Consider the following 17,565-nt stretch of genomic DNA (forward strand, 5'->3'; position numbering starts at 1 on the left):
AGGGAAAGAAATTAGGAGGTGTATATAAATCTATGCAAGGTTAGTGTTGCTGAAGAGCCATGTTTTTAATGCTGCACTAAAATTGCTAGTTTATACAATTGATAGTGATTTTCATATCTTCATTAAAAATTATTAAATTGGATGTTATTTTTTTGAAAAACTAAATTAATATAAGGGTAGTGAGGAAATTGCAGCTGGCAAAACTAGTTAAGTAAGAAAGTCAGAGGATGGGTGGCTGCTTCAAGAAGCAAAAGGAGAAAGCAAAAATGAGGCTAGTGAGGATGTAATTGATTTATAGACTTTCCTTCTTGCCTTAGTCTGAGTGGTGAGAGAAATGTGTTAAAATGAAAACAGGGCAAATGAAGACACAGATCAATTGTATGCCCAAAGGACAGTGTTGCCTGGGGAAACTGAGGAACTCTAAGAAGAAATTCCCGTGATCATTTGAGCCTTAAAATTCACATCATGTTCTCAAGCAAGTAAATCTGTGTCTCTACATTATTTCGTCTAAATGCAATATAGGTAAACAGAGCCATACTGACAATGTATCAGAAGCAAGGGGTGTGTTATTAATTCTAGCTAGTACATGGAATGAAAAATGCATACATACTCTTCATAAACTTATTTCAGATGGGATATATGAAAAAAAAAGGCGCTTGCATTGAAATCTTACCCCTCTCAGACTTTACTGAACTCCTCTGGAAAGAGAGAGCTTCAAGCTGTATCACTTAGACTGTGGAATTAAATATCTGATGATGGAGGTATAATTTAGGCAGTTGAGGTTTGGGGTTTTTTGTTGGTTTTTGTTGTTGTTTGTTTTTAATTTTTCCTTTTTCTGTTACTTCATAAGAAAAACAGGCTGTGATTTGCCTCTTGGACCTGGAGCTGAATTTGCACAGCTGGAGTTTATATGAAGCACACTTTTATTTGTATACTTCACAACTCTCATGATCTACCAACCCTGCTATACAGGATATTTTCAACAATAGAATCTGAGCTTACACATTCCTGGGGCCAAACTATTCCTATCCCTTCAATGTTACACAGAAAAATAAAGGTGTACTGCAATTCTTCTATTTACTTGGGTCTTCCAAAATTAAAGCTGTTCTTACCCAATCAGGCTTCAATGTTTGTTGGCATCACTGTGACTTTTTAATTTAGTTCAGGTAACCAAGCTGGTAAAAGAGCTGGTTGCATGCTGGCTCAGGACAAGCCCATCCTAGGGCAGCACAGCACAGCTGCAGTTACTCAGCCATTCCAAACTGAACCAAACCAAGCCTGAAGTTTCTTGAGGTGAAGACCCCAGGGATTGTGAGGATTGCTTCCAGCAGATGGGCTTGGGGAAATGTGAATCAGTTTTTCAGTGCTTTGAATCTCTGTTTATGCTGCTGTGAGGAAAACTGCTGATGACACTAAACTGGGAGGAGTGGCTGACACACCAGAAGGCTGTGCTGCCATTCAGTGAGACCTGGACAGGCTGGAGAGTTGGGTGGGGAGAAACTTGATGAAATTCAACAAGGGCAAGTATAGAGTCTTGCATCTGAAGAACAACCCCATGTACCAGTACAGGGTACTTCAGCTGAAGCTCAAGGCTTCCACACTATCTGTAGAAACAGGCTGGGAGTTCCTCCCAGTTACAACGATTTTGCTAAATAAAACAAGAATAGAAAGTGAAGCTGAGCAGTATGTTGCTCATAGTCCACACTGCTGGATTAGCATGCTCCTTGGCACTGTTTTGGACTCTGCCAGCTAGCACTCTCCCTGACAGAGCTTATGCATGCACACAACAGACTCTCTCCCAGTAGATGGTGTGGCCAAGACTGATAATGGTTCTCTCAGTCCTGCAGCACTGTCCTAGCATGGATAGTGACAGGATCTCAAACATGCCCTCAGTGCTATCTCCCAGGGTGTGCAGCACATCCCCATGCATTCACACTGTGAAAACAGTTCTCTAGCATGCTGCAATTTGGCTTTGCCTTGACTCCAAAGCTTCTGAAGATATGTCTGAGGGGTAGAGGGACACCACACAAGGTGCAGAGGAGACCTGAGGCTAAATACCACAAAATTTGTTGGAGAGCTTCTGCTGGTATATGTTATTTCACCACAGGGCCAGAAGAACAATGCACTACCCAGTTTTATTGAGTTGTAGTCTCTCTGTCTCAATTTCCCTGTGTGAAGGAGATTCTCCAGCTTCCTACAACAGAGGATGAGCCAAGATGTAGGCAGCAAGGATTTTCCTGTATTCAAACCCCAACCTAACTTAGTAGCGGATGCTTTAAACAGCACAGACTATGACTGTAATTTTCTGTAAGCAAAAATACAAAAACTCAAACTGTTTCTGTCCTGTTATCTATAACTGTTATCTATATAATCAGGCCAGCCTGATTTGCTATTGTTGTTAATGTTTATTAGCTTTTCTCAGCTATTGTAACAGGTATGAACTGTGCATATATCCATGTGAGTATGTGTATCTAAAATCATAGAATCGTAGAACGGTTGATGTTGGAAGAGACATTAAAGATGATCAGGCTCCAGTCTCCCAAGAGGGAAACCTCACACAAGACCAGGTCACACAAAGCCTGTGTATACAAAGTGAGGTTTCAGTCTTAAAGGACTTAGAAACCTAAGTACTGTGTAAGCTTAGAGGTAATGGTTACTTGTGTTACTTGAGTAGAGGAATATGGCAACACAAAAAACAACAGAACTTGTACTCATCAGTATAATATACAGAGGTCAAGAAACTCCAGCCTGGCAACATTAATTCCTGCTTGTGTTGGCAACTGATCAAACTTTAGCAACAGGGATACACGGTTTATGGTCTCCTACATGACTCATCTTAAGCCAGAGGAATAATTGCAATGACAAGCAGAACTAGAAATGAAGAGAGTGTTAGACGGTAACAAAGGCAGCCTCACTGTGTACAGCGAGTTTGCATCCTTCAAAGTTGAAAATCTATGGTTAGCTCAGCCAACTGGAATCAAAGGTAAAAAAGGGGGGGAAAAAGGAATTTATTACATTCAGGATCCTCATTTTTATTTGCTTGCTTTCTTCCAGTGGGGAAGCAAATGGGCTGCTATCCAACTCTGTGTATAATTGATTACCAGGACATAAATTGAAATTAAAAATGATGCCTTCTATAATTGCTACTCACAAGCCTCAGCTTGAAATACACCCCAAAAGGAAGCTTGCAAGTTTATCAGTCTCATTAATCATCCTTTCCCTTTTAGCAGTTGTGCCTATGCTGTGAATGCTGATTTTAAACATCTGAAGAAGCTGCCTTTCTAACTCTTTAAGTTCGCTGGAATCCCCAATGGTGTGTCAGCTTATTCTTGATAAACTACTGTCTAGTGTCTCTCATAATCTCTTCTTCTAGCTTGGGCTGTAAAATCAGGCAGTAACTTCCTCTAACTTTACTTTGTGCTTATTATTTAGCTATTCTGGACCAACTCTCAGAACACTTCATAATCTCATATGCAACTGTTGCATATGTAAGATACTGTTAATTTCTGGTTTCTCTGAGTTTTCTATACTAGACTATAGCTGTTATAATCCATTAAAAGAAAAATAAAATCCAATCCTTCATTTTTATTGCTTAGTTTACTACTTCTCTGAGACATAATACAGGTGATGCCAGAAATTTTCTATCTCTCCAGTTGATTATACATATGGGATATACTGTGGAAACTTGCCATATGTATAGCTTGGTACTATAAAGGAGAATACAGTCTTTGGCTGCATAATGCTTACATCTTGATCTCTATATAAAACTTCCACACCTGCAACTTCAACAGCTTCTTCAAATCACTAAGCAAAACCCAGTTATTCAGCACCAATAAAGCAATAGAAAGAGCTGCAGGGGCAGCATAAAGCAGTCTGCACCACTCATGTCTCTTGACTCTCATGTGACTAAAAAGATACTGAATTTTGGCTCAATAAAGTATTTTGCCTACCTATTTTGTCCTGTTACACAGAAAGTTGCTTGTTCCTTCTAGTGCACATGGGTAGTCATCAGGTGGGCTCAGCTGCTGAAAGGGGTAGGTCCACATGGAAATAAATACAGAGGCCTTGGTCTGTGATGCTGGCAGCACTAAAGTGTCCTTCAAATACCCTCCTTTAGCTTTTTATTGCCCATCTTCTCACCCAGTTTGCTATAAAAGAGATTTGTCTTGGGATCTACCATTGACAGTCCTTCATGGACTGTTTTACAACTTTCTGTCTTTGCAAATCCAAGACAACTGACATTTAAACAGCAGGGAAAAGCCAACAGTGTAAACAAAACTACAAGTCTATCACAGCAGGGCTTCCTGCTTAAAAGTAAGTGAACTGCTGACTCAACAAAGAAAAACAGGTAAAAGAAGGAGGGTCAGAGCACTCATTTTTTTTTGTTCTTTTCTTATGTTGATAATTTCAGGTTAGAAATTTAATTCATGTTTTTTCTACTAAAATCCCACCTATACAGTATTGCAATTGCTGAGGCAAAAGATTAAAGAGATAAATTATTAGAACTGCCTTTTCCAAAGCAAATAGACCGAACTGCATTCCTAATCATTGTACCAGTGGTTGTGTGATTCTTGGTGTTAGTGTCTATATCTGAATGCCTGCAAGCTGATCTGCTTACTCCTGAACTTTGATGGATGGCTACCAGCTTCTGTTACCAGAAAGAGCTAAAAGACAAAGGAAGGCAAACTTCAATGAAAGCTAACTTCAAATTTATAATTCAAAATCCCTTTTATTCTTTTGAAAATCTCCCTACATGCAATTTCAAACCTTTATATATGCATATATTTAGCTCTGCTAACATTGCCTGTTCTGCTTTAGTTGCATGGAAGGATCAGCAGCATATGACAGAAATTTCATGGGAACTATTCCACCACTCTGATTGGAGATTGCTAAGTAGTGGGTCTTCAATTTACCTGGCTGCTTTGCAGCCTCAAGTAAGCATATAAGCTCTCAGGCACAGGTTGGAACACTGTCAGGATGGAAAGCTTGCAGACACACACTTGATTGTCCTTGGTAAAGTTCTGGTTCTTCCATGATGATGCAAGAAATCTGAATGACCAGACCCTCAAGAGCTCAGACCATCAGCAGGGCTCCCTAAGGCTACTATCTAGCAATGCCATTGGAAAGCATGCAGTTTGCATAGTTTGCCACACTTCCTTCCTCACAGTGGTGCCTACACCTTAGGATGTCAAGGAAGAGTGCTATTCAGCAGTGCTATTTTGAAAAAGTGGATATTACTGCCTGTATCCCCACTGGTTTAGATACTGTGTATTTGTCTGTAGCATGTGAGAAGAAACTCAGCACAATAATCCTCCTGAAAAGCATGGCAGGCAGGGACATCCTTCATGTGGCCAGGCTTTTTTACCTCTGCCTCATCTCCTGAGTCACTTTACTGATCATTTCTGGGTACTTCCCTCCTGGTTGTCTGTAAGTCTTGGGTGGCTTGAGTCTGTAGGCAAGAGAGCTCCCATCCTTCCTTCCACATCCTCCACTAGGAGGATGCAGCTGAATTTAATTTCCAAAAAATCCTGTCCAATAACATGTATGCAAAATGGGAAATCGATTTCTTTAAAACACCATGAAATTACTTTTGCAGTTAAAAAAAACAAATGAGGCAGTATTTGAAATAGGGGTGTATGAATCAATTTTTATATTTTCTGAAAGTCATATACAGCCACATTTAGAGTCTGACCTTCTCAGAGGCTGCTGAGAGCATTTGCCTGCTGCAGGTTTCAGTTTCTCACTAAACATCTTTCAGGAGGAAAGAGCCAAAAGCCAACCCTGAACACAAACGGCCTAGCTTCATCATCCAACCTTAAAGAAGGACAAAACCTACACAGGAAGAAGTGGCTATTAGAGTTTGACAATTCATTGGCTTTTCATTTTCTTTATTAACACACACAGCTTAATTGATTTTTACAACAGGTCATTTTAAAAAAAAAATGGTCCTGGATAGTCATCCTGCTATATTTTTATGTGACTGCAGGCCTGGTAAGAGGGAGGTGTAGGCTATTAAGACACAGATGTGTTCCCATTGCTTATAATCTTAGAAACACTTAATGCAGACCCTGCTAGATCTGCACACTGTAGCACCTAGCAACTCAGGAGTACTTCAATACTAATGTACTTTGGCAGGTATTTTATTTAGATGAACAGCATGCCACTTGAGGTCATGATTGGTTTGTAAATCGATGCTGAAGAGCTCTATTGAACTCTGTAGAATTATACCAGACCAAAATATTCTGTTACATGGACAGACCTAGAGACAAGCCAGCTGCCTTACTATCTTATTTTACCCTCATTTATTGTGTTACGTTTAATAAAAAATGTATTAGTTGCCTAAGATAGAGATTTGTCTACTTTTTTTTTTTTTTTTTTTTTTTCCTGAGAGATTTGGGTGGGATGCTTTAAGAAAAAGGAGAGAAGGAAGTCAGGCATTGGCAAATGTACCTGGAAATGTTGGAATGAAGTATTGGGAAAGAAGAAGAAGTGTTTCTCGTGCAGAAAATTATATTATGCACTTTTATCCTGGCACAAAATGTAGTTAAACTCTTCTGTTCAGCATTTTCTGAAGCAGAGCACAAAAGACCAGAATAGTAGGTACTATAAGCTGCTGACCAGCTTCTCAGCTCCCATAAATTAGGTCAGTATAGCTCCACTGCATGTTGAAATACTAAGCCCATTTATATCACATTGTGGCACCAGCCTGAAGATCTCTCTCCTTCACACACTCAATTTCATCTAAAGGCAATAAAAAGAAAACCAATCTTGCTCTTTAAGCCTATTTTAGTGCTGTGATAAACTTTTTCATATGCCCTACTTTTCTCTTGCTGTAGCTTTATTTGGATGGATTATTGGTAAACACAACCTGTGTCCTCATATCTGAAATCCCTCCTGAAGGAGGAGGGAGAACAAAGGGGAACTGTGGTCATACCAGGCGCCAGCAGCAATGGGCACATGGGAGAAAAGGCTGGTGAGTAACTCGTGCTTGGGGGCTCCGGGGTGGAAGGTCAAGTTTAGGAGGAATGGAGATGCCTGGGACTGGGATCACAAGAAGACAAGGGATTTTCTGCAAGGGAACTTAAAGGTACAAAGTATGGAGATAAAGGAGAAATAGAGGGCTTGGGGCCAGAAGGTTAAATTTTATAAATAACAGCTTTGTGATATGGTAGTAGAGACAGTCAGGGACTGGAGATATGGTCAGGTGAGGGTAATAAAAAGAGAGCTTTTGCCCAGGCCTATTAACCCTGCATCTTCTGAGTGACCTCTTCCCTCAGCTGAGTGTTTGAGTAGACACACCTATGTTAATAGTGGTATCCAGTGGTCTGCAAACTTTGTGAGTATTATGGAAATTGAAAATAAGTTCAATGGTATTAAATCACCTGAGCAGGAAGGTTTCACTTGTATTTGTGTTCTTCCTCTTAGTAAAAAAGTATGCTTTCTCAGAGCTTGTCCTGATAATCACAAGATTTTAAGAAATCCCAGGGACAAAATATTTTCACTGTCATTTAAACCTGATATTTTCCCGTGTTTTTCTTCACTGCAAGATGAAACCATTCAAATTTAGCACTTTAGCACTCCACTGAACAGTCCTAATGGAGCCTAAAGATCCTCAGCAGCAGGCAGTTGCCTAGGCCAGAGTTGCAGCAACCCAGCTGACAGCTGGCAATTGCTCCTTCATCTGTTCCTGTTCCCATAGAAGCAGGGACAAAATAGTAAAACTCTGGTAAAGTTTGTGGGTTGTTTTTGTTGTTGTTGGTTTTGGGGTGGGTTTTTTTGTGCTTTTGTTTTGTTTTGTTTTTTCCTTTTTTCTGAAAGAAAGAACAAGACCAAAGATGTTGTCATGAACCGGATGCCATCGGTTTGTGACATTTGTTTAAGTGCTGCTTGTTTTCTGTGACCTGGGGCTCTTTTTCGTTGGAAATGGGAGAAAGTAAGCAGCCAGGTACAGATCCTGTGGACACTACAAGAAGTACAGGCTCAAGTGGGATAGAGATACTGAGATACTTCCTCAGTAAAGCATATAGACAGTGAGTCAACAGTAGTAAAACATCAATAGGTGTTTACCAGAGGAAAATGCAAACAAAAAGCATGAAAAAACATCTCTAGGTGTGAATCTTTCTCTTTGTAATTTAATGCTATTCATTTGCCCTAGTGATTCAGGAGCAGAATATATTGTTTGGATTTCTTTCCTTATGCCATGTACAGATACGATCAAAACATTTGCTGAAATAAAATTATCCCTTTTTTTATAACCATTTTTCTGAAAAGCTACAGCCTTGTTTTGCGAATGTTTGTGCTCACGCACCTTCTTGGGCAAGATGTTGCTCTCCTTTATTGCTACTGAAATTATTCCATTTCTTTAACAGTGCAGAGGAGCAGAAGTTTGCCTAACAAGTATGTTTTGTGGCACACATTCTTGTAAAAATAAGACAAATTTACTTTGTGTTTAAATGTGACAGAAAGGAGAAGAAAATATGCAGCATCTTTCCCAGGATGGGGTCCTTCAGGCATAAAAAATATGGATTTCATAACTACAGTCATTCATCTTCCAGTTGGACATAACACATATGAACCACAGTGCTCCATCTGGATTCACATTAATAGTGAAGGTGATATTTCCACATGTGTACATTTCCTGGTTAACTTTTTTACTTCTTTATGTAGTATAGCCATCAGCCCTGAAGGCTAATACTTACTGGTTCTCTGATTGAGACATTACACTAGTGGGTGGACATCCATTTTAAGCCAATCTCCAGATAGATTTATAAGCAAGCTGGAAAGGCATCCACCCCAGAAGTTACTGTAAAAGAAAAGGACTATTCTGGGAGCTAGTGATAAAATTTCACAACATTTTTTTGATGGGTTTTGGTAACAATTTAGGACATTATATATGCAGACATAATTTTTGTGGTCTTCAAGCACTGGCAGCCTTGAAGTACTTCTAATGCAGTGGATGAGTGAGCTAACTGAGCTGGTGACTGACAAGAGTAATAAAATGGTTAAGAAAAACTAAAACCTCTTGGCTGTTCTCATGAGAAACATGTATTTCACATTTGAAAATGTTAAAAGGAAAAAAAGGTAAAAGCTAAAAGAGGCAAAGAGCTTTCTTGATGGTTTTAATTAATAATGAACATTTTAGGATTTTTCTTTAAGAGCAACTGCTAACAAGAACATTTGCTTTCCTTTCATCATTTTCTTCCTTGCAGTGGAAGGAAATAAATTTACATGTTGTAAGAAGTAAAATAATGGTGAATCCTGCCTCTTAAAATCTGGTAGACAGAAATCTGCAATTTCAGTTTGAAGCAGTTAAGATGGGGAAAATGAGATTTATTTAATTATTTTTAGATTAAGATGAACCTAGATTCTCTGCTTCAGTATTCTTTACTTTTTGGTGCTCCGTACACCAATGTATTCAGTTTTTCTTGCAGCTGATTCAGAAGCTTTAACTCTGTGCTGAACACGGACTCTGCATAACTTACTTGTATTCATAAAGTGAGATTAAAGTCAGGTAACAAGGCAAACTTACTTCATCTGTTGTCTTGCACCCTTTGTATAGAAGGGCACATGGCAAATTACCTACAAAGTGCAAGAGTTAATTTTTTTAGAGAATCAGAATGGCTGGACAAGGTTAGATCAAAAGTCCATTTAAATCCAAAAGGCCAGAAGGGGTGAATAATTGGTGAGAAAAGGGAAGAATAGCAACAGAGCAAGCATGTAATGAAAACTACCCCTAATACTTTCTGTCTTCTGGAGAGCTACACTCACTGGATGTAGGTAATATCTCTATATTAAATGAATACTTGAATGCTAAAAAGCTGTTAAATTTCAATTCCACAAGCTTGTCCAAGCAACCTACCATGCTTTTACATCTATTCAGACACTTAATACCATCTGACCAAGGGTTTCAAGGCTTAAATAAGTGTAGCATGAAGCACAAATACTCCTTTAGTTTCTTTACATCTGAAAAATTTTAAGTTTTGTTTGCTGCCTCCCTCAACAAACAAAGCCCAGGAGCTTCCCCACAAAGCCTGAAATACCATCACCTTGTCCCTATTGATAAGTCTACTGACCACTTGCTTAACTAAAGCTGCACTGTGAGAGAAACAGGGAGAGGCTGGTTTACATAAAGCCACTGCTCTGTACCCAGGGGCCAAGGACGGTAAAATTGCAAGGGGCAAGGGCTGACTAGGGCTCACTCCTCCACAGTGACTCCCCCAGACTCCTGCAGAGTTTGGGGTTGGCTTTCATAACCTGGTCAGAACACCTTCTCACCTTTGGCACAGCTCAGAAGCTGGTGCTTGGGTTCTGTCAGCCCAAGTCTTCCACTTATTGAGATACTACCCTAATACACATTGGATAGAGGGTGTAGATTTATATCTTGCATATTCGTGCTAGCAGCTCTAGAAAACATGAAACGGAAATTATTTGGTGGCAAATGAGTCAGTCCATCCTTTCTTGTGACACCCAGAGAGTGTACTCAGTCTTTAGATTGTCATTATATCACTAGCATAACATATATACATATATAATGACACTGTGAGTATCATATTTTCAACTGCATTCTCTTAGTTCCTCTCCCTGTCATGTTTACCATATTTCTGTTCACTGCTAATTATTTGAAGATCTACTATGATAGATAGCAACAATGCAGCTACTCTAATACATAGAGGTTTTACAGGTAGGCATACAAATTATGTACAGTTTACATAAACTTCAGCAAATCCTATTTAAACCAGAGACTGAACTGCCTCCATCAATAAATTATTATTTGGGTGAAGATAAACAGCTACTAGAAAATCAATATTTAGTTCTTATCCAAGGATACAGGCTGTTTTAATTGCTTTTCACATGAAATTACATAGTAATACATTCAAAATTTTGCTGCTTGGTTTTTCATCAGCAAATCATTTCTTATAAAAGTGAGCGGCAGGCCAGCTATCAGTGAAAGGCAGGCATCAAGCATCTCATTATGTGAGACACGAGAATCTAATGGGAAAATACTGCTACTTCCACATCTTTGCTCTTGGCAATTACTACTGTCACTAGGAACATGGTGCTTTTGAAAGGTGCTGGGCTGGCATCAACACATGACTGAAAACAAAACTTGTCTTCTGCACTCCCAGGAGCAGGAAGAGCAGTGCCCATACAATAGGTGCCAGCCAGGTTGATGCTATGTACTACCAATGATGTGCTGCTATTTTTCATAATCCCTTTTTCTCTGGATCCTCCAGTAGGACTTTTGTGTGCAGGATTAGGATGTGCATGTGTTTGAGCCAGGATGAAGCCAATTTTCCTTTTTTACTGATTTTTTTTTCCTTCAGTAAGCTTTCTTGTAACTAGCAACAGTGTGTTCTGCTAGGCTGATAAGACAGTGGAATGTTTTTCTAACTACTGAGGCTTCAAGGTCGCACCTGCACTCTGCCGGCTCAGACACTATGGGGAGATCTGTGACCCCCCCGTAGGAGGCTGAGTTAGACGGACAGCAAAATTGGCCAAAGATATTCCATTCTATATATCTACGTAAGCTCAGAGGAAGGTCAGAGATCACAGAAGACAACTTCCTTCCTTCTTCTTCTTCCCTTCTCTTCCGTCCATGGCCAGCGTCCAGGGAGGACTCTGTTCGTCCATCACCGTCGACCCTTAGGCTCGAGATCTCCTGACCCCCATAACTCTCTGCTCTTTCCCAGCAGCAGCTCCGGGAAAAAAAGAACAGCAGGCCCTCCTCAATTAGATGATGACGATGACCTCGTCCAGCCCTACTCTATGAAAGAACTGCGCCTCATGAGAAAGGACTTCACCCGCATTGATGGTGAGGGAATCCTTCCTTGGCTGCTCTGATGCTTAATGATCCTTCCGCAGGCTATGCTTTGGCCAACATCATCCAAATTCATCCAATTGTACTGTGTTCTGCAGCAATGTCAAATAAACTGCTCAGTCTCTTAAAAAAAAATAATAAATTGTTGTCACAGTTTGACTCAGGTCTGACAACAATGCTCTTGATCCCCTCTCCCTCCCACCCAGGTAGGGAAGGAGAGAGAGAAAAAGAGAGAGACTTGGCTGGATTGAAAACTAAACTACACAGCTTTAATTAAAACACTAATGAATCATACAAGAAAATATATACAATTATATACAGATAGATTCAGGTATGGGCAAAAGCCTCTCGGTCACAGATCTCCCCATAGTGTCTGAGCCGACAGAGTGCAGGTGCAGTCTTGAAGCCTCAGTAGTCAGAAAAACATTCCACTGTCTTATCAGCCTAGCAGAACACACTGTTGCTAGTTACAAGAAAGCTTACTGAAGGAAAAAAAAATCAGTAAAAAAGGAAAATTGGCTTCATCCTGGCTCAAACCAGGACAGCATGCATCCACTCAAGCCTGAGAGGTCTACTTCTAGGAGTCAGATGTCAGTTTTAAAGCATTTGAAGCATGATGAGACTTATTCATTTGGATGTCTGGTCTTCTGAATTATGGATGTTCGATAATTCTGAACTATGACTTTTGTTTGACCAGGCTAAAGGCTGGTCTTTAAAGTTGCCACCTGTTCCAAGACACTGAGGGTTGTTAAAAAATATCACACTGCAAAAATTACTATTTCAGCATTTGAGGCAGATACACACAATCCCCTACCATAGACTGTTAAGCGCACAGCCAGAGCTGACCCAAAGTTTCTCCAACAATACAGGTGAAATTCAGTTTTCATATGTGGAGTGGTAAAATGTCCTTTTGCCTACCTCTTGCAGGTGCTATCCTCTCCCAAAGTCCCACCTTTCCGCTGCCCCCCCAGCGCTGTGCCCCGTCTCCTTGCTTTCCCCTGCCTGGCGCCAGGTCTGCTCCCTGGGAAAGAGATCAGTATGCACTCCTGGCAGGAGCAGGGGCACAGACAGAAGTGAGGGTGTCAAAGGCCTCAGGCTGTGGTGAGCACACAAGCCCTGCATCCACCCGTGACTCCTGCAGTCGCCGTCTGGAGGGCAGCAGGGAGTTTTGTGGGCAGCAGCAGCAGCAGCGGGACACGATGCACATAGAGACCCACTCTTCCTCAGTGCTGAGGCTCTGCTGAGTGGAACAGGCTTCTTCGGTATTTCAAATCTTCTTTGGGGCTTATTCACCTTCCATTGGTACCAAACAGGTTAGCTAGCCAGCTCACTAATATACCACTGTGCTACGGCTCATTCTCTCATTCACACAATGAGCCCACAGCATTGCATGAGCCCAGCAGCCTAACTAATAGCTGCCTAGCTCAGCCCTAACTCGAACCACATTATGAAACTTGAAGGCATGAAATGATTAACATAATTTTGAAATCTAAAGAAAATTTACCCATGATTAATTTCCCCAGGCACTCTAGAAATACCTTTTTCTTGTTTAAGACGTATATAGGTCAGTCAAGTGTAACCAGTAACTAGCTTTTAATGAGAAAGCTAATGCTTTCACCACTTCAGTCATCAGTTTTTCTAAAGCTGTCATTTTTCAGAAATCTGGGTGTTGTCTTATTTTCATAAAAAGGTACAAGCAAGAAGCACCAGGTACAGTATGGATCAGAAACCTCTGTCTTTTTATTTCCATGGGAGACCCGTTACTCCATAGCACACATTCTCCCATGTACAATTCTTTAAGGACTGACTTGACACCTTACAATTCATCCTGATTTAAGAGCAGAGCATTTTCACTTTGTACCTGAGGTCCCCCAGTCCTACGTAGTTACTGTGTATTGAACCAGACTAGGAAAATGGTCTGAAACCTTCCAGTCCCCCACATGTTCTGAGTAAGAGAGAGCCAGAGCATGACAGCTGTGAGAGGGGAGAGAGCTGCCTTGTCCTAAACACTCGCTGAAGTGCACTGACACTTTAAGCAGTATGAGGATGGTCTGGCTTGGGGTTAATGGGCATAGCTCCCACTGAATTTCTGACTCCTCTGCCTAGTGTTCGGAAGATCTGTTACTTGTGAAAAAGATCCCAGCACTGTTAGCTTGGAAGTTGCACGGGACTCCCTGCCTACCTGCAGTACTGCATGCAAGGAGAAAAAAAACAACCACCATGGAGAAAAAATACTCTGTAAAAAACTGAAAACAGTCATCTTCTGCAGCATCCAATGGCACAAAGGAACAATCAATTCAAATTATACAGTAGGGTGTAGGACTGCCCATGAACTTTCTGTTTTCAGCATTTTCTAACCCTTGAAGTCACCAGTCAGCAGTAGCAACCAAAGAAAACGAAGCAAACATTTTTTTAAAATGACTCATTAAACAGTACTGACACATCATATGATAATGGCCTCTTCTAATCTGCTTTATAATCCAATTGCTCAATATGTATATCCACTTGATCCAATGTGAAGGGGACTTTTCTTTCATTTTTCAGGTTTTGGGAAGTAAATAATGAAATATCTCATTACAGATAGGGAAGAAAAAATTCAAGATATTGAGCAAGAGAGATGATGAAAAACTCAGAGTGGAAATTAATCCCGAGTGATTTTCACTTGAAACTCTCTATTCACTCTACTGAAACAATCTGTTTCCTCACAGGACACTGCTGATTTGGTACCCAGAGCTGCACAGGAAAGACACTGGCTGCATATTCTACTCATAATGAACTCTGCAGTACTATGCAGCAAAAACAGAAGTTAAATACATTCTCTGCAGAGCTTGCCAGAAGTTAGAAAATAATAATAGTAGTTAAAATAAAATATAATACATGACAAAAGAGAAAAATAAATGTATGCAGCTTATAGAAAAAAGGTTTTGCTACTAAGGTAAATGTTTCTGTTTACTACCTGCCACATACTGGTACTTTTCTCCAAAGTAGTAAAGAACATGCTTCTGTTAGGAGAAATGCTCTTTTAAATGGTGCAGCTTTAGAAATTAAATAATATTAGTTCACATGTATTTTTTATATAAATGTTCAGCAAGATGCCTAATTTAACATATGAGGCTACACAGTTTCAAAGTGCTGTCCTAGGAGCTACTAAGTTCCCCAAGGTGGTGTTGAAGGCATCCACTGTTAACAGAGGTCACTGCATTCTTCAGTTTCAGATCATAAAGCCAAAAAAACAATTTCAAGAGAAGACTGAATGAAATATCAGTTACCAACAGCTACATCCTATAACTGCTAGGAGGAAGTGATTAAAAATGGCAAATGTAAAATGATTGAAATGTGAATTCCGTGCACAGAGCTGTGACTGTTGTTGCAGAAAGGCTAAAGGCATGGGCATGGTCTTCCAAGGGGGTGGGTGTGTGTGTGTGTGCCCAGGACTTGCTGCAGCCTCCAGTTCTGCAGGCATTGGAGGAGATAAGAATGCAAATAACCAGACTGGCAGTGCTGGGGCTCTAATTGAGCAGAAAGAGGCACTGGCCAAAGAAAACCTCTGAGGAAATTGAAAAATGTTTCTTTACAAAGACGTTCGCAAGTTTCCAATTTCTCAAAAACAGATGGCAAAACTTTCAAAAACATTAGAAATTATTTTTTGAAATTAAAAATTAGTAACTAGCTCTCTGTGGCATTTTGCTTTTTCATTGTTCCAGTAATCTGTAATGACAGTCTCCTAACCTTATTTCAATATAGCCTAAACTATATGAAAAAGTCTACCAGAATGTGGAATAACCGGAAAAATTGTCTGGTTTTGCTTTGAAAAGCCATGGGAAGACTTTCCATTTTCCTCTGAGAATAAGATGAGAGTGAAGTAAAGGGATAAGGAGAGCCAGCTACAGAAGAATTGCATTTATTACATAGATGCAGAACTAGGTCAAATTATATTAAGACCACATACTTTATAAGGGAAAGCCCAAAAGTAAAGAAAGTGTGGAAAAGGATTCATTGCCTATCAAGCCTGGAGGAAGATAAAGTTTAAAAACAATTTAACGTCTTAAAGATTACAGCATTATCAACATTAAGACTGTGTATTTAAAAGATTAGCATAATTGACAATGACTTCATATTGTGTAAGGAAATGATAGAAATGGCAAACCAGTGTTGTCAAATGAAAAAGCATTCCCTTCCTGCCTACGTTTATTTGTCAAACATGTTACATTATGTTTTTTTCTGTGAAAAATTGAGATTTTTATTAAAATAATTTATATAGTCCATGCCCCTTTATCAATTTAAAGAAATATACCAGACTTCCACTGAAACACAATCTTAGGCTTTCATTATTTAAAATTAACATTTTTCTGATGTGAGTATCTTTGGATAGCCTGGAAGGAGGCCTGGAAGTAAATTAATGATGAAATAGCAAAGACAAGAATTGAGAGAAATGAAAGCAGCTTTGAACGGCTTAGTGACATGATTTAAGCACTGAACAGGCAAATTAGGTTATGGCTGGACTTGATGATCTTCAAGGTCCCTTCCAACCAGGATGATTCTATGATTCTATGGCTGTGGAAACAAGACAAATGAGTGCTTCAAAAACATATTTATGCTAGACTGATTCAAATGACATTGTGAGTCTTGTAAGCCATGGAAAGCAAGAAAATAACAGGATCAAACATGGAACTGTCTTTGGAGATGGATAGAGCTCCTACTCTCCACTGCCCATCCCTAGGTGACAACCCTCAGGACCTTAGCTGGCCAGCTCAGGAGGAGCCATTGCCCAGTCAAAGGCAAGCTGAGCAGCTCCACAGTCCCATGAAGCTGTTGTAAAACAGGACAGGCAGCTAATGTAGGGAATCACAGGCAAAAAAGCATCCAAACTCTTTACATCTGTTTGCCACAAGGAGTAAGTACTGAGATCTCACTGCTCCATGTACCCAACAATCCAAGCTGTAAAGGCAGTACTGAGAGAAAGAGACTTTCAGTTAGATTATTTTAGAAGACTTAACACAGACAGAAGATTTTAAATTAGCTGGGTTCAAATTAGAATTAATTCGATCTATCACCCTCTTGCACGTCTGTCAGCTTCAGAAAATCACTAATTGGCAAAGGAACAAACCTGGCTACTCTAGACTAGGATAGCAGAGCTATCAGATTTCAAGAAAGTGTTGACTTTTTTAAAGAAGAAAAAAAGAAGAAAAAAAAGAAAATTAGGCTTAAAAGAGAAAGCTCCTCTACCATAATGTTATAAAGAGAACTCAAATATGGTATGTTACTGATAGGGAGAGAAAATGTAAACATTATTGGTAAGAAGGATAGTAATTATTTATGGCAAATAGTAAAATGGCTATTCTGTGTCTGCTGCCATGTTCAGTTATTACTGAACATAAACATGGTAGTACTATTTATTATTCTATGTAGTCACTGCTACATTCATGCTTCTTTATTTTAGTCCCAGTCCTGCATTTTCCTCAAGATCATCTCGCAGTGAAGGCATAGGCCAGGATCAGAAGAACCCATGACTGTTTAGCTCCAGCGTGGACCATGGGGTGAGCTGTTTTCTCCCATCCTGGGTCAGACTGGTGGCATCCATCTGATGAGAAGTCAGAGATATGGCACCAGAGTGTTACTGTTGTTTCTTCCTTCTGTTGCTGTTGGGGATGTGAGATTTCCTGAGAAGTGAGACCATGTCAAAGACTGACATATCAGCCCCAAGTAACTTCTTGTCTGGTTCCCAAATCCAGCTGTGAGCCCAATAA

Source organism: Chaetura pelagica, unplaced genomic scaffold (assembly GCF_000747805.2).
Source record: "Chaetura pelagica isolate M959 unplaced genomic scaffold, ChaPel_1.0 scaffold142, whole genome shotgun sequence".
NCBI classification, from domain to species: Eukaryota; Metazoa; Chordata; class Aves; order Apodiformes; family Apodidae; genus Chaetura; species Chaetura pelagica.